Here is a 22693-nt window from a genome sequence, read left to right as displayed (position 1 = left end):
CAAAGCACAAATTCCATATTTTAATCTATTGGATTGTGCCTCTAGCTAGATGTTTTACTGATATTCTAAGCTGGTCATTCCCCAAACCAAGCTTACCATGTTCTAACTTCAAAACAGAAGAATTTCTTTGACCTTTCTTTTTAATTTCAAGAATTCCAATAATTGCTTGGTCATCCAGAATAATTTTTGGCTTTTCTTTGTCATCCTATTCAATCACTCATTAAATTCTTTTTTTCTACTTAGAATTTCTTTAACTATTTTTCATTATCAGTTTGGCAAGGAGCCCTTTTAGACATTTGTTTTCTTTCTTTTTTTAAAAAAAAAATAATGTTATTTTTGAAAGAGAGAGAGAGAGAGAAACAGACAGACTAGAAGCATGGGAAGGGCAGAGAGAGAGGGAGACATAGAGTATGAAACAGGCTCTGGGCTCTGAGCTGTCAGCACATAGCCCAGTGTGGGGTTAGACCCCATGTGAGACCATGACCTGAACTGAAGTCAGATGCTTAACTGACTGAGCCATCATGGTGCCCTGACAGTTTGTTTTTCTAATCCCTGCCTCCACTAAATTGTAATTCTACAGATACACTGTATATCAGTTTATGTATTGTAGCCTTTCAAAGGGCTTCAAATCATTTTATTACCTAAAATGTATCTGATTTCATAGATACTACCCCTGTTGAGAATATATGTCCTACATATGTGATCATTCTCATGTATACATTTTATTTTTATCCTGTTACTCAATATTAAATTGTTATTATTTCTGCTTTGATAATGATATTCTCCTTGGAACTTCTTTATTTCACATTTTTATTGAAAATAGATCATCCTCAAGGCCTGCCTTTCAAGTTATTTTTTTCCATGCAGTTTTTTTTATGATCCTCCAGCTATATATGACATTTCCTTCTTCTAACTTTCAGTTAGAATTTTATTGATACTTCTTTTATGGGACATAGATTTTTGTTGTTTTTAAACTTTATTTTTTTTCATTCTGAGAGAGAGAGAGAGAGAGAGAGAGAGATAGAGTGTGAGAGCAAGAACACATGAGTATGTAGGGGAGTAAGAGAGAGAATCCCAAGCAGGCTCCTTGCTGTCAGTGCAGAGCTCCATGTGGTGCCTGATGCTACAATCCGTAAGATCATGACTGAGCTGATATCAAGAGTCAGATGCTTAACTGACTGAGCCACCCAGGTGCCCCAGGTTTTTATTGTTGTCTACAAGCATAAGCTCCCTGAGGGTAAGAACAATGATTTCTTTCCTTGTCTTATAATGGCTAGCCTTTAATAGGCACTTAAAAAATTCATAAATGAATGAATAAATGACAATTTCTTAAAAATAAAAGGGCAGGTGTAAAATGTTTGATAAGTTTCTGCTCAACTAAAAATCTTTATTGTCATTTGGATGAATGAGACAGTTTTCTGTTGTCTTCTGTTCTCCTACTTCTGTCTTTGTCTTTACAAGGGTAGAGTTAGTATAGTTCAGGTAATAGAAATCTAATATGGTTGTTTACTTTATCATTAACTCACACTTTTATAGGATATCCTAAAAGAGCTGAGGGTGGACATATTAAGCTGACTTGGTGACTTTTCTTCGTATTTAGTTAATCATCTATTCATAATTTGCACATCAGCCACAAAACATTTGTATTTGAATTGTCCTTTAAATATAGCAGAATATACTTGTTTGAAACAAATGTTTTGGAAGAAATATCTCATAGGCCAGATTTCATTGGAACATTTAGAAGCAATGCTTATATTGGTATGTATTGTTTAATTCCTTCCCAATATGTATTGTGTGTTTTTAAAAAAGCTTCCTGTATGCTAAATGTGAATTACAAAAGACTTCATCTTTTATCAGTTTTCAAAATTATTTCTGAAGATTGCACCATCACAAGAAAGAAATGGCTTTTTAAATTATAAATCTTCAGAGTTATCAAAATAGTTTTAAAATTTTATATAAAGGTAGGTTTTGTTTTTAATATGTTTAATGCTTAAACGTATTTTGTGAAAAATCACGTAGCTAGTCTTAGCTTTGGAAATAGATCTGGTTGTGAGTTCTGGTTTTACTATTTACTACCTGGGTGAACTTGTTTGAATTACTTAGTGTTGTACTAAGGGTCCTCCAGAGAAACGTAAAGTTCCTGTCTATCTGTCTATCTGTCTGTCTGTCTATCTATCTATCTATCTATCTATCTATCTATCTATCTAATTAAGGGCCTTATTTTAAGAAATTTTGCTCACGAAATTATGGAGTTTGGCAATTCCGAAGTCTGCAGGGTGAACTGGCAGGCTGGAGACCCAGGGAAAAACCTGTACTTTGGCTTAAATTTGAAGGTTGGCAGATGGAAAACCTAGAGAAGAATTGATATTGAAGTTCAAGTTGGAAGGGTGTCTCTTGGCAGAATTTCCTTTTGCTTGGAGTAGGTCAGTCGTTTTTTCTTTTCAGGCTTTCCTCTGATTGGAAGAGGCACACTCACATAATGAACGGCAGTCTGCTTTCCACAAAATGTACTGATTTAAATGTTAATATCATCATAAAACACCCTCACAGAAACATCCAGAATAATGTTTGATCACATACATGAGCACCATGGCCCAGCAAAGCTGGTACATAAAATTAACTATCATACTTAGCATTCTTGAAATTTAGTTTTTTTCATTTTAAAATGTGTAGGGGCATCTGGGAGATGGGTTGTTCAGTTGGTTAAGTGTCCAGCTTTGATTCAGATCATGATCTCACCGTTTAAGTGTTTGAGCCCTGGATCTGGCACTGTGCTGACAGCTCAGAGCCTGGAGACTGCTTCAGATTCTGTCTCCTTCTCTTTTCCCCTCACCTCTCAAGCTCTGTCCCTACCTCTCTCTCTCTCAAAAATAAACACTAAATTTTTTTTGGAATGTGTACAATAATAACTATCTCATAGAATGGCCGTGAAGATCACTTAAGGTAATGTATCAAATGCCTTACAATTGGTAGACACTCCATAAACATCAACATTAATAACTCTCCTCTCCTCCTCCTATTCCTTCTCCTCCACACTTCCCTATTCTGACTTCTTTTCCTGTTTTCATTAAATAGAAATAAGACCCATGATTTGTTAGCCTGTTATGCAGAATATTCATCTAAGTTTAAAAAAAGTCATAGGAGGACCTATTGATTATTTAGAAAAACAAATGAAAATGACAATTCTTTATCAATGAAGAAGGTAGAGTCATTTATAATCCTTCATTGATTCACTGTTTTGAAAACAGTGTATTGAGTGTCTACTATATTCTGTCTGAGCCTCATGGGGAAACTAAAAGAGATTGGGTGATACATCAGAGTGGTCACTTGTTAGAATAGCAAATAAGTGAGGTCACATTTGAATAAAAAAATCTGAGTAGCATGGAATCATAATCAATCAAAATCATTAGTTTGTTAAGAATAGATAAGAATAAGAAAAACTATAGAGAAGAATCTTCAAAGGATGCTCATTATCTATGAAATGAAGTGCAAGCCTTTAAATATAGAACTTAAGGCTGTCCTTGACTTGATAAAGTGCAGGGTAGATGGCAGAGTAGGGGGATCCTGTTCCATGGATACACTGAGGCAACAACTACATGTGTTGCAACTAATGCTGAAAATGACCCGAGATTTGTAGAACAGATCTTCCACAGCTAAGTGTATAGAGAAGTCATGTTGAAAAGGCTTGGAGAGAGAGAGATGTGGTTGGGCACCAAACTCCTGGTGCAGCTAACCACAAACAGGAGGGATATGACAAACATGTAGGAAAAAGGGGATTATACTCCACACTGGGCATCCCTGGCCCTGGGCAGCCTGCACTGGAAAGAGGAGTTCCCATAATATATAACTGAAAAATTAGTGGGGCTTAACCCCAGGAGTTTAAAAGTCTTTTGGTCTAGTGGCACCTGGGTGGCTCAGTCAGTTGAGCGTCAGACTTTGCACAGTTTGTGGGTTCGAGTCCCAGATCGGGCTCTGTACTGACCACTCAGAGCCTGGAGCCTGCTTCAGATTCTGTGTCTCCCTCTCTCTCTGCCCTCCCCCACTGGCACTTTGTCTGTGTCTATGTCTCTCAAAAATAAATAAACATTAAAAAATTATCAATTGGACTTAACTCTAGTAGGGTTAGAGGACTATAGGAAGCCAAGACTGTTCTTAAAGACTGCTAAATGACTTGAACTGAGACACAGCAGAGAAGCAGCAGTTTGAAAAGTGCTTGGGATATATGTGGAGATTTATTAACTAATTTTAGGACATTTGCTAGAAAGACAGTGGTCTGCAAGGGACTTTTTGGGGAACAAGAGTGCTGGTGGCCACTACTTTTCTTGTACTCTGCCAACTTAGATAGCCTGACAGCTCGTGAGAGCTAGTTCTAACACACTCCATGTAACTTAACAGCACCGTGTGCCTCACACCAGTGTTCTCCTGTGAACCTACCCATCTAGCCTTCTGGTCTTGCCTTTGCAGGTGCCCTTCCAAAGTGACTCCAGCACTGCCACACCTGGAAGGCAACTGGGCTGAGACTGGTGCCTCTCCAAAGTCACTCCTGTTTTGGGGAGTGGGGGAAATAACCCCATTTAATCGTTTGCTGACCATTCTGGCAGCTGAGTCTCTTAGCTGGCTATGCAGGGAGCAAGCCCCTCCCTTCACTGTGCCCACAGTTGTAATAGTGGCTAATTGCAGAAAAGTCAATCTAACTGTTGGCCTGACTTACCAGAGAGCCACAGTAATTGTGGCTCAGCTACAACATGGGAGAAGATTCAGTGCACACAGGGGATACCCCTGTGGAGACTGGTTCTGGTGACCAGAGGACATTGTGCCACAGGGCACCGTAGCACCTCTTTTTACATAGGTGACTTTCAAAACCAGGAAATATATCTGACCTATCTAATACATAGACATAAACATAAAGAATTAGACAAAATGGGGAGACAAATGAATATGACCCAAATGAAAGACAAGACAGAAGCACAGAAAAAGAGCTCAACAAAGTAGACATAAGCAAAATGCCTAATAAAAAGTTCAAAGTAATGGTCATTAAGGCTATCACCAGACTTGAGAGAAGAGTGGATAAACTCAGAACTTCAATCAAAGTATAGGGAAAAAAAAAAAACAGTCAGAGCTCAAGAATACAGTAAAGAGATGAAAAATACACTAAAGGAAAATTACAGTGGATTGGAAGATGCAGAAGAACAGGTTAGTGATCTGGAAGATAGGATAATGGAAAACAGTGAAGCTCAGTATCAGAAAGAAAACATAGTAGAAAAGGAGAATAGGTTAATGGACCTCTGCAACATTATCAAGCATAGTAACATTTACATTATAGGGATCCCAGATGGAGAAGAGAGAGAAGGAGGCAGAAAATTTATTTGAAGAAATAATAGCTGAAAACTTTTTAAGAATGTCCTTAAAATTTTATTTTAGAGGGAGGGAGGGAGGGAGAGAGAGAGAGACAGAGAGAGAGAGAGAGCGAGCAAGAATGGTGGAGGGACAGAAAAAGAGAGAGAGAGACATAGAACATGAAGCAGGCTCTAGGCTCTGGGCTGTCAGCGCAGAACCCAATGTAAGACTTGAACTCATGAACTGTGAGTTCATGACCTGAGCCAAAGTTGGACACTTAACTGACTGAGCCACCCAGGTGTCCCCTGAAAACTTTTCTAATCTGGGTAAGGAAACAGACATCCAAGACTAGGACACCCAGAGAACCCCAAATAAGATGAACTCAAGACTGCAAGACACATAATAATTAAAATGGCAAAACCTAAAGATAAAGAAAGAATTTTAAAAGCAGCAACAGAAAAGGAAATAGTTACATACCAAGGAAACCTCATAAGGTATCTGCTGATTTTTTAGCAGAAACTTTTAAGGCCAGAAGGGAGTGATGTGATATGTTCAAAGTGCTAAAAGGAAAAAAAATTTTTAGAACCAAGAATACAGTACCCTCCAACATCACCATTCAAAATTGGAGGAGAGATAAAACGTTTCCCACACTAAGGTTCAAGGAGCTCATCACCACTAAACCAGCCTCACACAAAATGTTAAAGGAATTCTTTAAGTGGAAAGAAAAGACCATAACTAGAAGTAAGAAAATTATTGAGGAAAAAATATCACTGGTAAAATGAAACATGATGGTAGTAGATTAATCACATAAAAAGCCATATGGGGGTTAAAACACAAAAGTAATAAAATCTATTGTATCTACCACAAGTAGTCAAAGGACACATAAAAGAAAAAGATGTGATATATGATATCACATACATAAAGTGTGGACACTTTATGAGTAAAAATTTAGTGCTTTTAAAATGTGTTCAAACTTAAGTGACCATCAACTTAATATAAACTGCTATACACATAGGATGATATATATGAACCCCATGGTAACCACAAATAAAAACCTATAGTAGATACCTGATAAAGGGACTCAAACATAGGTAAAGGGACTCAAACATAATACTAAAGAAAGCCATCAAACTACAAAGGAAGAGAGCAAGAGAAGAAGAAAGGAACAATGAAGAACTACAAAAATAATCAGAAAACAGATTTGGAGTTAAAATTGGTGGAGTAGGGAGTCTTTATGCTTGTCTTGTCCCCTAAACACAGCTGCATTGTTACCAAGTCATCTGAACACAAAATAAATAAATTGGAGGCCTGAGAGAACAAAAGCTGCAAGTCTATAAGGAAAAAAGTGACCAATTGCCTTTTGGAAGATTGTTGTAACAAGCAGACCAAATCATACCCAGGATCTAAGTTTTTAATAGTTTTTTAAATTTTGTTTTTGTTTGTCGGTTTTGTGTGTGTGTGTGTTTTGTTTTTTTTTTTGTGTTTTCTTTCTTCTTTTCTTCTAGGGACAAAATATGAATTGGAGAAATTCTTCCCAAAAGAAAGAGCAGGAAGTAGAACTCATAGCCAGGGATATAATCAATACAGATAGAAGTACAATGTCTGAACTAGAATTTAAAAATGATGATTATAAGTATACTCTCTGGGTTTAAAAAAAGCGTAGAAGATGCCACAGAATCCCTTTCTGCAGAGATGAAAGTACTAAATTTGAGTAAGGCTGAAATTAAAAAATTCTGTAACTGAGATGCATATCTGAATGCAAGCCATGACAGTAAATATGAATGAGGCAGACTAGCAAATTAGTGATATAGAAAATAAAATTATGGAAAATAATGAAGCTTAAAAGAAGAGGGAAACAAAAATCATGGATCATGAAGACATAATTAGGGAACTCAGTGACTTTTTAAAATGTAACATTTGTATCTTAAGAATCCTGGAAGATAAAAAGAGAGAAAAGGGGCCAGAAGGTTTGTGTGGATGAATTATAGTTGTAAACTTCCCTAATTTTGGGAAGGGCGAGGACACCAAAATCCACGAAACACAGAGAACTCCTATTAAATTCAACAAAAGCTGATTATCACCAAGACATACCATTATCAAATTCACAAAATACACAGACAAGGAAAGAATCCTGAAAGCAGCAAGGGAAAAAAGTCCATAACCCACCAGGGAAGCAGATCAGATTTACAGCAGATTGCTTCACAGAAACTGGGCTGGCCAGAAATGAGTTGCAGGATATATTCAATATGCTGAATGGGAAAATATGCAGCCAATAATTCTTTATCAGAAAAGTCTGTCACTTTTTCTAGTCTGGTCTAGAAAATGATTGTGGGGGCACCTAGGTAGCTCAGTCAGTTAAGTGTCCGACTTTGGCTCAGGTCATGATCTCATGGTTCGTGGGTTTGAGCCCCGCATTGTGCTATATGCTGACAGCTAGCTCAGAGCCTGGAGCCTGCTTCAGATTCTATAACTACCCCTCTCTCTGACCCTTCCCTGGTCACACCCTCTCTCTCAAAAATAAATAAAAACATTAAAAAAATAAAAAAAAAATTTCTGGACAAAGAAAATCTAAAGGAGTTCATGCCTCCTAAAGGAGCCTTGCAAGTAAGGGATACTCTTTTAGTTGAGGGGAAAGAAAAAAGGAAGACCAGGAGCAACAAAGACTAGAAAGGACTGGAGATCATCACCATAAACACCAAACTCATATCTTGCAGCAATCACTCTGAATGTAAATGGACTAAATATTCCTTCAAATGACATAGGGTATCAGAATGGATAAAAAACCAATATCCATCTATATGCTCCTTACGATTCATTTTAGATCTAAAGACACCTGGAGATTGAAAGTGAGAGGATGGAGAACCATCATGTTAATGGATGCCAGAAGAAAGCAGGAATAGCCATTCTTTTATCAGACAAACTAGATTTAAAACAACGACTGTAACAAGAGATGGAAAAGGGCATTATATAACAATTAAGGGGTCTATATATCAAGTAGATCTAACAATTATAAATATTTAGGCTCCCAACTTTGGAACACCCGAATATATAAATCAATTAAAACAAACATTAAGAATTTCATTGATAACAACACAATAATAGTAAGGGACTTTAGTACCTCACTTACAGCAATGGGCAGATCATCTAAGTACAAAACCAATAGGGCAACAATGACTTTGAATAACACATTGGGTCGGTTGGACTTAACAGATATATTCAGAACATTTCATCTTAAAGCAGAAGAATATATGTTCTTTTTGAGTAAACATAGTGATTTTCTAAATGTTTAAAAATGTTTTATTTATTTCTGAGAGAGAGAAAGAGACAGAGAGAGAGAGAGAGAGGCAGCGTGGACAGGGGAGGGTCAGAGAGAGAGGGAGACACAGAATCAGAAGCAGGCTTCAGGCTCTGAGCTAGCTGTCAGCACAGAGCCTGACAAGGGGCTTGAACCCATGAACCATGAAATCATGACCTGAGCCGAAGTTGGACGCTTAAACGACTGAGCCACCCAGGCACCCCCATAATCATTTTCTAGACCAGACTACATACTGGATCAAAAATCAACCCTGAACAAGTATAAAAAGATTGAGATGACACCATGCATAATATCAGATTACATCACTGTGAAACTTGAAGTCAACCACAAGAAAAAATTTGAAAACTTCTCAAATACATGGAGGTTAAAGAACATCCTAGTAGAGAATACATGAGTTAACCAGGAAATTAAAGAGGAAATAAAAAAATACATGGAAGCAAATGAAAATGAAAACAGAACAGTACAAACCTTTTGGAATGCAGTGAAGGAAGTCCTAAGAGGGAAGTATATTGCAATTAAGGCCTATCTGAAGAAGCAGGAAAGGTCTCAAATACACAATCTAACCTTACACCTAAAGGAACTAGCAAAGGGACAGCAAATAAAGCCCAAAGCCAGCAGCAAAAGGGAAAGCATAAGAATTAGAGCAGAAAAAAAATGACATGGAAACAAAAAGCCAGTAAAACAGATCAACAGAAGTAAGTCTTTGTCCTTTGAAAGAATAAACAAAATTGATAATCCCTTGGCAGATTTATCAAAAAGAAAAGAGAAAGGACCCCAATGGAAACAATCAGGAATCAAAGAAGAGAGATCACAACCAACACCACAGAAATACAATCGATTATAGGAGAATACTATGAAAAATTATATGGCAACAAACTGGGCAATCTGGAAGAAATGGAAAAATTCTAGAAACTTACACAAACTGCCAAAACTTAAACAGGAAGAAATAGAAAATTTGAACAGACATATAACCAGCAAAGAAATTGAATCCATAATCAAAAATCACCCAACATACAAGAGTCCAGGGCTGGATGGCTTCCCAGGGGAATTCTACCAGACATTTAAAGAAGAGTTAGTATCTATTCTCCTCAAACTATTAAAAAAAAAAAAAGAAATGGAAAGAAGTCTTCAAAACTCATTCTGCAAAGCCAGCATTACTTTGATTATGAAACCAAAACTCAAATGGGAAGAAATAGAAAATTTGAACAGACCCATAACTAGTGAAAGAATTGAGAGAGTTATCAAAAATCTCTCAACAAATAAGATGACTTTCCAGAGAATTTTACCAGACATTTAAAGCAGAGTTAATACCTATCCTTCCCAAGATGTTCCAAGAAATAGAAACAGAAGGAAAAGTTCTGGACTTGTTTTGTTAGGCCAGAATTAGCTTGATTCCCAAACCAGACACAGATCTCACAAAAAAGAATTATAGACCAATATTCCTAATGAACATGTGTGCAAAAATTCTCAACAAGATACTAGCAAATCGAATTCAACAGCATATTAGAGGAATTATTCACCATGATCAAGTGGGATTCATTCTGGGTTGCAGGTTTGATTCAGTATTTACTAATCAATCAGTGTCATATACCACATTGATAAAAGAAAGATAAGAACCATATGATGCTGTCAATAGATGCAGAAAAAGCATTTAACAAAATACAGCATCGGTTCTTAATAAAAACCCTCAAGAATGTCTGGATAGAAGGAACATATCTAAACACCATAAAAGCCATTTATGAAGAGCCCACAGCAGATATCATCATCAAAACAGAGCTTTCCAGCTGAGATCAGGAACACGACAGGGATGTCCATTCTCACCACTGTTGTTTGATATAGTGTTGGAAGTCCTAGCATCAGCAGACAGCAAAATGAAATAAAAGGCATCAAAATTGTCAAAGAAGAAGCCAAACTTTCACTTTTCACAGACGACAGGATACTCTACATGGAAAACCCAACAGACTCCACCAAAAGTCTGCTAGAACTGATCCATGGGTTCATTAATGTCACAGGGTACAAAATCAATGTTCAGAAATTGGTTGCATTTCTATACACCAATAATGAAGCAACAGAAAAAGAAATCAAGAAACTGATCTCATTCACAATTGCATCAAGAACCATAAAATACCTATTAATAAACCTAATCGAAGTTGTAAATGATCAGTATGCTGAAAACTACGGAAAGCTTATGAAGGGAATTGAAGAACACACAAAGAAATGGAAAAATATTCCATGCATATTGATTGGAAGAAAAAAATATTGTTTAAATGTCAGTACTACCCATAGCAATCTACACATTCAGTGCAATCCCAATTAAAATTGCACCAGCATTCTTCTCAAAGCTAGAATAAACTATCCTAAAATTTGTATGGAACCACAAAAGACTCCGAATAGTCAAAGTAACATTGAAGAAGAAAACCAAAGTGGGAGACATCACAATCCTAGACTTTAGCCTCTACTACAAATTTGTAATTATCAGGACAGTATGGTCTTGGCACGAAAACAGACACAAAGATCAATGGAGTAGAATAGAGAATCAAGAAACGGACCCACAAATATATGTCTAAGTAATATTCGACAAAGCAGGAAAGAGTGTCCAATGGGGGGCAAAACCCAGGCTTTTTAGTACATCATGCTTGGAGAACTAGACAGTACCATGCAGAAAAATGAAACTATACCACTTTCACACACCATACACAAAAATAAATTCAAAATGGATAAAAGACCTGGATGTGAGATAGGAAACTGTCAAAACCCTAGAGGAGACAGCAGGCGACAGACAATTTCTTTGACCTCAGCTGCAAAAAATTTCTTACTTGACACATCTCTAGAGGCAAGGGAATTAAAAAGCAAAAATGAACTATTGTGACTTCATCAAGATAAAAAGCTTCTGAACAGCAAAAGAAACAATCAACAAGACTAAAAGGCAACTGATGGAATTGGAAAAGATATTTGCAAATGACATATAGCATAAAGGGATAGTATCCAAAATGTATAAAGAAGTTACCAAACTCAACACATGAAAAACAGATAATCCAGTGAAGAAATGGGCAGAAGACATGAATAGACACTTTTCCAAAGAAGATATCCTGATGGCAAACAGACACATGAAAAGATGCTCAATGTCACTCATCATAGGGACATAAAAATCAAACCCACAATGATATAACACCTTCCACCAGAAAGAGTGGCTAAAATTAACAACTCAGGAAACAACAGATGCTAAAATGTGGAGAAACAGGAACCCTCTTGCAATGTTGGTGGGAATGCAAACTGGTACAGCCACTTTGGAAAACAGTATGGATGTTCCTCAAAAAATTAAATATAGAATTACCCTACTAGGAGCACTACTCAGAATTTATTCACTACTAGGAATTTGTCCGAAGGATATAGGGGTCCTGATGTATAGGGGCACATGTACTCCAATGTTTTTAGCAGCTGTTTCAACAATAGCCAAATTATGGAAAGAGCCTAAATATCCATCAACTGATGAATGGACGAAGAAGAAGTGGTTTATATATACAATGGAATACTACTTGGCAATGAGAAAGAATAAATCATGCCTTTTGCAGCAATGTAAATGAACCTGGAGGGTACTATGCTAAATGTACCCTCCAGGGTACATTTCTCCAGTCAGAGAAAGACAGATACCATATGTTTTCACTTACATGTGGAACTTGAGAAACTTAACAGAAGACCATGAAGGAAGAGAAGAGGAAAAAAATAATTACAAACAGAGTGGGAGGGATGCAAATGATAAGAGACTCTTAAATACAGAGAATAAACTGAGGGTTGATGCTGGGGGGGGAGTGAGGGAGAGGGGAAAATGGGTGATGGGCATTGAGGAAGGCACTTGTTGAGATGAGCACTGGGTGTTGTATGAAAGGGATGAACCATGGGAATCTGCCCCCAAAACCAAGAGCACACTGTACACACTGCATGTTGGCCAATTTGACAATAAATTATATATATAAGTACCACCAGCATTTTTTGCAGAGCTAGAACAAACAATTGTAAATTTTTTTTTGGAACCACAAAAGGCTTTGAATAGTTAAAGCAGTCCTGGGAAAAGAAAAGTAAAAGTGGAGGAATCACAGTTTTGGTTTTTGAGATCTATTATAAAGCTGTAGTCATAAAGGCAGTATGGCCCTAGCCAAAAACAGACACATAGATCAACAGAACAGGATTAAAGACCCAGAAACAGATCCACAGTTATATGGTAAACTCATCTTTGACAAAGCAAGAAACCATATCCAGTAGAAAAGAGACAGTTTCTTCAACTAAGGATTTTGGGAATACTGGACAGCAAAATGCAGAAGAATGAAAGTATACCACTTTCTTACAGCATACACAAAAATAAATCAAAATGGATCAGAGAACTAGATGTGAGATAGGAAACCTTCAAATCCTAGAGAACACAGGCAGCAACCTCTTTGATCTCTGCCAGCGCAACTTATTACTAGACATATTGCTGAAAGTAAGAGAAACAAATGGAAACATGACTATTGGGACTTTATCAAGATAAAAGCCTTCCGCACAGTGAAGGAAACAATCAACAAAACTAAAAGGTGGCCAAATGGAATGTATTTGCAGGGACATATCTGATAAAAGTTTGGTATCCAAAATCTGTTAAGAATTTACCAATCTTAACACCCCAAAAACAAATAATCCAGTTAAGAAATGGACAGAAGACAGGAATAGAAACTTTTCCAAACAAGAAATTCAGATTGCTAACAGACATATGAAATGATGCTCAATATCATTCATAATCAGGTAAATACAAATCCAAACCACAATGAGATACCACTTTACACCTGTCAGAATGGCTAAAATTAACAGCAGAAGAAATAATAGGTATTAGCGAGGATGTGGAGAAAGGGACCCCTTTTGCACTGTGGATGGGAATGCAAAATGATGCAGCAACTTTGGAGAACAGTTTGGAATTTCTCCAAAATCCTAAAAATAAAAATACCCTATGATTCAGAAACTGCATTATTAGGCATTTAATCAAAGGATACTACAATACAGATTCGAAGGCATACATGTGCCCTGATGTTTATAGTAGTATTATCAGCAATAGCCAAATTATGGAGAGAGCCCAAATGTCCATTGACTAATGAATGAATAAAGAAGATGGGGTATGTGTATACACACCCACATACCCACACCCACACACAATTCAACATTTCTCAGCCATCAAAAAGAATGAAATCTTGCCATTTGCAAGATTTCGTGTATAGAGCTAGAATGTATTTATGCTAAATGAAATCAGTTAATCAGAGAAAGATAAATACCGTATAATTTCACTCAGATGTGGAATTTGAGAATTTAAGAAAAAGAATAGATGAACATATTGAAGAAAAGTAAAGAAACCACAAGATACTTTTAACTATAGAGAACAAACTGAGGATTGATGGAGGGAGGTAAATGGGAGATGGACTAGATGGGTGATGGGTATTAATAAAGACACTTGTGATGAGCATTGGGTGTTGTGTGTATATGAGGAATTGCTGAGTTCTACTTTTGAAACCAATATTTCACTGTGTGTTAAGTAACTAAAAATAATAATAATAAATAAAAAGCTTAAAAACAAAACTAATAAAAAACAGCAGTTTTTTATGGCAGTATGTATGTAAACATTAATAATTTCTTTAAATGTAAATGGACTAAATGCCCCTATCAAAAGACATAGGATGATTAAAGAAATACAACTCATGTACGTGCTGCTTCCAGCAGTCTCATTTCAGACCTACAGACTCAAAGACTGAAAGTGAATAGATGTAAAAAGATATTTCATGGAAATGGATCAGGGAGGAACAAAAGCCAGACTATTAATAGTTACATCAGACAAAATAGACTTTAAAACAAAGACTCTTTTAATCAAAGCAAGAGACAAATACATTATATAATGATAAAAGGATTAATTCGATGAAAAGGTATAACATATGTGAATATCTATTCACCCAACATAGATGCTCCTAAATACACAAAGTTAATATTAACCAACCTAAAGGGAAAAATATATAGTAATATAGTAAAAATAGAGGTCTTTTAAAGATAAATTTTTATGTATTTTATTGAGTGTAATTGACACATAGTGTTACATTAGTTTCAGGTGCATGACATGGTGATTTTATAAGTTTATACATTATGCTATGCTCACCATACTTGTATCTACTCTCTGTCACCATTGCTTCTGCCTTTTGGCTAAGATCAAGTGTAGTATCTCTTCTTATCAGTTTAATGGTAGGGGACTATAACGCCACCCTGACATCAATGGATAGATCATCCAAGAAAGAAAATGTATAAGGGAGTAGTGGCTTTGAATGATACATTAGACCAGATGGACTTAACAGATATATATAGAACACTCCATCTAAAAAACAGTATAATACGTATTCCTTTTGACAGCACATGAAACACTGTTTAAGATATATTAGGCCATGAAACAAGTCTTAATCAATTTACAAAGATCGAAATCATAACAAGCATCTTTTCTGAGCACAATAGTATGAAACTAGAAAACAGTTACAAGAAAGAAACTGGAAGAAAACACAAATAACATGGATAGTAAACAACATGGTGCTAAACAACTAATAAGTCAACTAAGAAATCTAAGGAAATTTTAAAAAATTACATGGAGACAAATGAATATAGAAACACAATAGTCCAAAATCTTTGGGATGTAGCAAAAGTAGTCCTAAGAGGGAGGTTTGTAGTGATACAGGCTTAGCTGAAGAAACAAAGAAAGTCTCAAAGAATATAACCTTATACCTAAAAGAACTAGAAAAGTAAGAACAAAGCCTCAATTTAGTAGTAGGAAGTAAATAATGAAGGTTAAAGCAGAAATAGATAGAAAAGAAAAGATCAGTTAAACCAGGAGCTAATTCTTTGAAAAGGTAAACTCAATTGATAGTTAGCCAGACTCATCCAAAAAAAAAAAAAGAAAAAAAAAGAAAAAAAAAGGACTCAAGTAAACTCTCAATGAAGGAGGTGAAATAACAACTGATCCACAGAAATATAAAGAATTATAAGAGAATATTATAAAAAGTTGTATGCCGGAAACTGGACAAACTAGAAGATTTTGATAAATAACTAGAAACATACAATCTTTAAAATTAATCAAGAAGAACTAGAAAATGTAAACATATTGATTACTCATAATGAAATTGAAGTAATAACAAAAAAACTTCCAATGAACAAAAATCTAGAATCACATGGCTTAACAGGTGAATTCTACCAAAGACTTAAAGAAGAGTTAATACCTATTCTTCTCAAACTATTACACAAAATAGAAGAGGAAGGAAAACTTCCAAATTCATTCAACAAGACAAGCATTACCTAGATATTAAAACCAGACAAAGATATTACAAAATAAACTGGAAGTCAATATCTCTGATGAACATAGATGCAAAAATCCTCAAGAAAACATTATAAAACCAAAATCTATAATATGTTAAAAAGATTACTCACCACAATCAAGTTAGATTCATCGTAGGGTTGCAAAGATCGTTCAGTATGTATAAATTAATGAATGTGATACACCATATTAACAAAAGGAAATATAAAAACCTGATGATCATCTCAGTAGATTCAGAAAAAGCACTTGACAAGTGTAATATTCATTAATGATACAACTTCTCATCAAAATGAGTTTAGAGGGATTATAACTCAACATAATAAAGACCATATATGACAAAGTCACACAGATTTTCTTTTAAAATCTGGAACACGATAAAGATATCTACTCTCACCATTTTGATTCAACATAATACAGGAAGTCCTACCCACGGCAGTCAGAAAAAGGCATACAATTGGTAAGGAAGAATTAAAAGTTTCATTATTTGCAGATAATATGATGCTATATATAGAAAAGTCTAATGGCTCCACCAAAAAACTGCTGGAACTAATAAATGATTTCAGTAAAGTTATAAGATACCAAATTAATATACAGAAATCTGTTCCATTTTTAAACTTTAAAACAAAGTAACAGAAAGAGAAACTAAGAAAAATTCCAATTTATAATTACATTAAAAAGGATAAAATACCTAGAAATAAACTTAACCAAGGAAATGAAATACCTCTAGTGTGACAATCATAGGACATTGATAACAGAAATTGAAGGTGAAAGAAACAATGGAAAGACATACCACTCATGATTGTAAGAGTTAATATGGTTACAGAGTCCATACCCCCTAAAACAGTCTACAGGTTCAGTGTAATCCCTATCAGTATACCAACAGCATTTTTCATAGAACTAGAACAAATAATCCTATAATTTGTATGGAACCACAAAAGACCCTGACTAGCCAAAGCAGTCTTGAGAAAGAAGAACGAAGCTATAGATATCACAATCCTAGATTTCAAGATATACTACAAAGCTATAGTAATCAAAACCATCTGCTACTGGCACAAAAACAGACACAAAGACCAATGGAACAGAATAGAGAGCCCAGAAGTATACCCACATTTCTATGGCCAATTAATCTGTGACAAAGGAGCAAAAGTATACGATGGGAAAAAGACAGTCTCGTTAATAAGCAGTTTTGGAAAACTGGACAGCTATATGCAAAAGAATGAAACTGGACCACTTTCTTACACCATACACAAAAATAAGCTCACAATGGATTAAAGACCTAAATGTGAGACCTAAAACCATAAACATTCTAGAAGTGAACATAGGCAGTAATTTTTTTGAGATGTTTTCTAGACAGTTTTCTAGAAATGTCTCCTCAGGCAAGGTAAAGAAAAGCAAAAACAAACTGCATCAAAATATATTGGGACTGCATCAAAATAGAGAGCTTTTGTACAGTGAAAACCATCAACAAACAAAAAAGGTAATGTTTATAGCAGCACTTTCAACAATAGCCAAATTATGGAAAGAACTCAAATGTCCATTGAGTGATTAATGTATAAAGATATAAGAACGCTCCATGTGTTCCCCTTGGAAGACACTAGGTTTGAAGGAAAATAATAACCAGAACAGCAAGACCAAACAGAAAAACAAACAATTCCTAATAATTATATGGTGTTTGTAGTTAACAAGTGTTTCACATCTCTTATGGTCTTTCATAAATTTTGGACAAAAAGGAGGGCAAGCATTTTATTCCTATTTTTGGAAAAGGAAATTGAGGTTCATAGAATTTAAGTGACATCCTTAATTGCACAGAACTAGTAAGTGGCAGAATCTGGGTTCAATCTGTGTCTATCATACCTAAAAGCTTTTGCTTATATACCTTAGTTCCTGGTTATTCAACCTTGATTCATTTACTTGCTGGCTTATTCATGACAACCTGAACATTTCCAAGTTGGAGTATAAGCAAATAAGCAGTCTTATGTCCTGTATTAACTCACAGGATGGCAATTTGAGACCCTTTGAATGGAGTAGATGGAATGTACCTGCTACCACATTGGGGAGCTTTAACTCACTCCCCATTTGGGGTTAGAATATCTAATCTGAGAAGGCTGATTGGATGTAACAAACCATTTATTGTTGTTCTTCATAGATGGAAGTAGATAATTGAGTATCTAGCAATGAAAGTAGAAAGGGTGACATTTGTAGATTTGGAAAACTTAGTCCTTTAGGAATGGTCAAGAAAATGTCATGGATGTGAAATTGACAATGAAGTGTATATTTTTTTTTGTTTTTTTGTTTTTTGTTTTTTGTTTTAATGTTTTATTTTATTTCTAGGAGGGAGAGAGAGAGAGAGAGAGAGAGAGAGAGAATGTGAGCAGGGGAGGGTCAGAGAGAGAGGGAGACACAGACTCTGAAACAGGCTCCAGGCTCTGAACTGGCAGTCAGCACAGAGCCTGAAGTGGGGCTAGAACCCATGAACCGCGAGATCATGACCTAGGCAAAAGTCGGATGCTTAATCCACTAAGCCACCCAGGCGCCCCATGAAGTGTATATTTTCAGAAGCATTTTGGCCTGTTTGTATGTTGTAGGTATGGATCCTGGTTCATATGCTCAGCAAGAAATATAAAATTATTTTAGTTTATTTAAGTCAATCAATTTCCCATCATCATTGAGGCTCTATGGCTTTCACCACCATTACATAAGATGCTAAGAGGTATATGTGATACTTAGGCAATGAGATGAGGGCTTCTGATTTTTAGATGGGCACATGACATCCTTATCATTGAAGCTCGTGTAGTTCTTTGAAGGTGGAATGCTTCACTTCATGCAGGGAATGGGGAGATTCATGGAGGCCTTTGCCTAGATACAGAGCCCTAGTGCCCAGATTTCTTATTCCCTGGGTGCCCTGCACAACCATCTCCTGCTGAGGACTGCCAGGGAGTACTTCTTCCTTTCACCTCTTATGGGATCCTGGATTTCTATAACTATTTCAATGTGTGGGATTGTTTCCTCCCTTTCTCTTTTTCCAGTGGAAGTCTCCTTCTCTACTAGCATAATCCTGGGTAACGTGAGGAAGAGAAATGTTAGAGGCTACTTTTGCCTTTTTACTATCATATGAACCTCCTCTAAGCCAAGAAATTTCAAAGGGTCTGGAGAAGAATTTGTACGGTGTGTGTATGTTTATGTAGGAGGGGTTTGTGTCTAATATGGAGTATCCTACACCAAACACCAAAACAAATCAACATGTCAATAAATAATCTTATAAAACAGTTTGCTGTCAGTGTGAATTTTCCCCTCCCCACTTCACAGATTGGTATTGCCTAGGAATCAGAAGGCCTGGCACTTATTATGTATGTAGCCTTGGGCAACTCACTTAACTTCTCTGAGTGTGTGATCTAATCACTAAAATGGAGTAGTGAAGCCTGTCCTGCCTAGTTGACAATACTGCTATTACATGCAAATGATAGAAGATAGGGAAATATTCTGTAAGCTGTTAATATACTATAAAACATAAGAACTTTTGATTTTGTGAATATGGGAAGATATTTCTCACTATGGTTTTAAAGTAACAAAAAACCCCTTGGAATGATCATAAACAGTTCCCACTCACACTGTATTGACAAAAGCATGTCATATGGCCATGTCTGTTTTCAGGAGGGCAAAAAGTGGAATTCTTCAATATATTCTGATGTTTTAGGGAAGTATTGAGGATCTATTACATGTGAAGCACTATGTAAAAAACATTACATACCTTATCTTTAATTCTAAGAATGTTATAAAATAGGCACTGTTTTAGGTGAGGATGCTGAGGGCCAAAATTTAGGTAACTTAGTAAATGGTAAAACCAGGATATGACCTTCATCTGACACAAAGGCCTGGGTTCTTTCCATTTGATCACATATTTCCTTTTTTTCTACAGTTTGTTAACCACAGATGACTTGTAATGGAAGATTTAGGTTTAGGTAAATAATTATCAATTAGTCAAAAATAACTAATATTTCCTGGGCATTAGGAACCCTAAGCTCACATCTGGGTCTTTTTTTCCTCATTCTTTGTTATAAAGGGATTTGGGGCCTGTACTTTAGGAGTGGATAGATGATCTCTAAAGTAGTATGAAAGTTTGTTTTTCAACTTGACTGGGCCATGGAATGCCTAGACATTTGGTAAAACATTATTCTGGGTGTGTCTATGAAGGCTTTTCTGGATAAGATTAACATTTAAATTGGTAAACTGAATAAAGCAGGTTGCCCTCCCTAATGTGGGATGGCATTATCTAATCAGTCAAAAGCTTCAAATAGAACAAACAGGCTGAACCTTCCCTTAGTGAGGGGAAACATTTCTTGTCTGAGTGCCTTGAGCTGGGACATCAGTATTTTTCTGTGTCCAACTGAACTGAAATATCAACTTTTCCTAGGTTTTGAGACTATGGTATTTGACTTTAACTACACCATTGGCTCTTGTGGGACTCGGGTTTGCCAATTTCAAATCTTGGGGCTTGTTACCCTCCATATTAGTATGAGCCAATTCTTTATAATAAATCTCTTTCTACACACACACACACACACACACACACACACACACCTACACCTGCACACCCTATATTGGTTCTCTTTCTGTGGAGAACCCTGACTAATACAGGCACAAACAACTTTTGAGATTGTGTTTTTTATGAAATTCAGCAGTAACAATGAAGAGCTAATGTTTATGAAACAGGTTCAGACTCCATTCTTTTCAGTCAGCATTTTATCAAGGATCCTTAATAGAATATTTACATTGACATTTACATGTTGTCTTATTATATGTGTATTAAGTGGTTGTTACCAGTAGGATGACAATTGACCACAGATTTAATAAAACAAATTTTTTTTCCTGAAAATACTGGCTGCCAGTATGGATCAATGTCATCACATTTCAAGCAACATTTGGCTTACCTACCTAAAACAAGTCTCAAAAAATTAAGAACAGAAAGATTGATTCTTTTCCAAGTTTTAGATTTTCTTCTGACAACTATTCTGCAACCTCAGGCATAGATTAATGAATGGAGTATGCACAATGTGATATCAGCTCACATATATGACATTACTCAGATGTCTCCAACTCCGGAAAAAGCATGTGAATGATTTATGGAATTGATATTAATCTCTTTCCAGTAAATGCATTACTTTAGATACATGGGAAATTGATGTTACTACTGTAATGCCAAATTAATTTCTTTCTTGCTGGATCAGCATTGTAAATGGAATTAGATGTTAACCTTTTATACATCTAAACAGGGTAAAATATGGGAGGCAATTTTATAAGTAAAATTTGGATGCTCATTTCGGAAGGGAAGGGTATGTATTTTTCTTCTTTGTGTGCTTTCTTCTTCCTGAAATTTGTGGATCCTGGGATATTGGATCATATTTAAAGTATAACTTAATATCATTTAGGAATAGAATAATTATAATTGAATCTGAATATTTAACACAGTACTATAAATAACAGTATAGCAAATGAGAATTACATATTATTAAAGATGCCCCAAATTCTAAAGATCAAGACTATTTTTCAAGGGAAATTTTATTCAAGAATTATTAGTCACTCATAAATATTTTTAATCCATATATAGGCATAAAAGAGACTGGAAAATTGTCAGGCTAGCCCTTCCTCCTTCCATATATGCCTGGGCCAGTATGGTCTTGGGTTTGTTTTCTCTTTATTTTCCCTGTGTTTCCAGCTTGTGGCTTTTACTTGCCATGCTGTTGATTTTGGCTTCTCAACATTAATATGCACAGTCTTGTATTTCAATTCTAAATAATCAGAAGGAAAATATTATTGGCTCAGGTTGTATCTGATCAGTTTTGGTTAAAGAGGGTAGTCTTGGTTATATAGGGCTTCCTTTTAAAGGCAATGGGTAGGACAGATTCTCTAAGAGAATTGATAGACATCTCTTATATAGTTAGGTTTGCTGGGCTGCCGTGTTTTGTTTCGCTTTTTGCTTTGTTTTTTCCCAGCTTGACAGTTCTCTGATTTTGTGGACCAAGTAGTGTGCATACCTTTTCTCTTCCTGACTCCTAGCAGTTAGATATACTGCTTATGGGCCTTGCCTTTCATCACAATATGCCTCATTTCTGAGCCAGTCTTGACTAGAGCATAATGTCTGTGAGTAGTATCAGAGTTGCTGCCAGAGAGCAACTAGTTGCTGCCTTGCTATCTGATGTGCAAGAGACTAAACCTGATGCCCAGTTTACAAGTTGTAGCATTTCTTGCATTGTTTCCATTGGTATAGTCTGCAGAACTGAGTTCTTTCTTGATAACTAGTTTTGTGTGTGTGTGTGTGTGTGACAGTTTTACTTAGCTTAGAATCCTAGAATTATGATTTCTAAGCCTGGGGTATTGCCTTGAACCCTTGTCTTCTTGATAGGAATCTGGGCTAGGTGGCTTAATATTCACCATGTCTATATCCAAATTTTCTTTTTCTTTTTCCCAGTAACTGGCTGAGATCCAGATGTGAATAGACAGATTTCCCTGGACCACTAAGTGGCAGTTATACTTGGTTTACATTACTGCCTGCAGATAGATCTTTTGGAACCTTTTTCACCTGAAATCATGGCTGAGTATTTTTAGGTTTTTGAGCACTGTACATCAGAGCCCCTGGCTTTCCTCTCTAGGATCACTGTCTTCTGACCTAGCTCTAGATTCTG

The 22693-nt window shown here is 36.0% G+C and overlaps 1 protein-coding gene and 1 pseudogene across 9 annotated transcripts in view; both read left to right on the top strand.

The window, feature by feature from the left end:
• Window positions 1–22693, top strand: part of AGBL4 (AGBL carboxypeptidase 4) — a 1406556-nt gene that overhangs the window by 161849 nt on the left and 1222014 nt on the right. The window lies entirely within an intron of this gene.
• LOC144244506 (U2 spliceosomal RNA) lies at window positions 14843–14960 on the top strand (annotated as a pseudogene).

The sequence above is a fragment of the Crocuta crocuta genome, unplaced genomic scaffold (assembly GCF_008692635.1).
Source record: "Crocuta crocuta isolate KB4526 unplaced genomic scaffold, BGI_CrCroc_1.0 scaffold168, whole genome shotgun sequence".
Lineage (NCBI taxonomy): Eukaryota > Metazoa > Chordata > Mammalia > Carnivora > Hyaenidae > Crocuta > Crocuta crocuta.
This window is presented reverse-complemented; position numbering and strand designations above follow the sequence as displayed.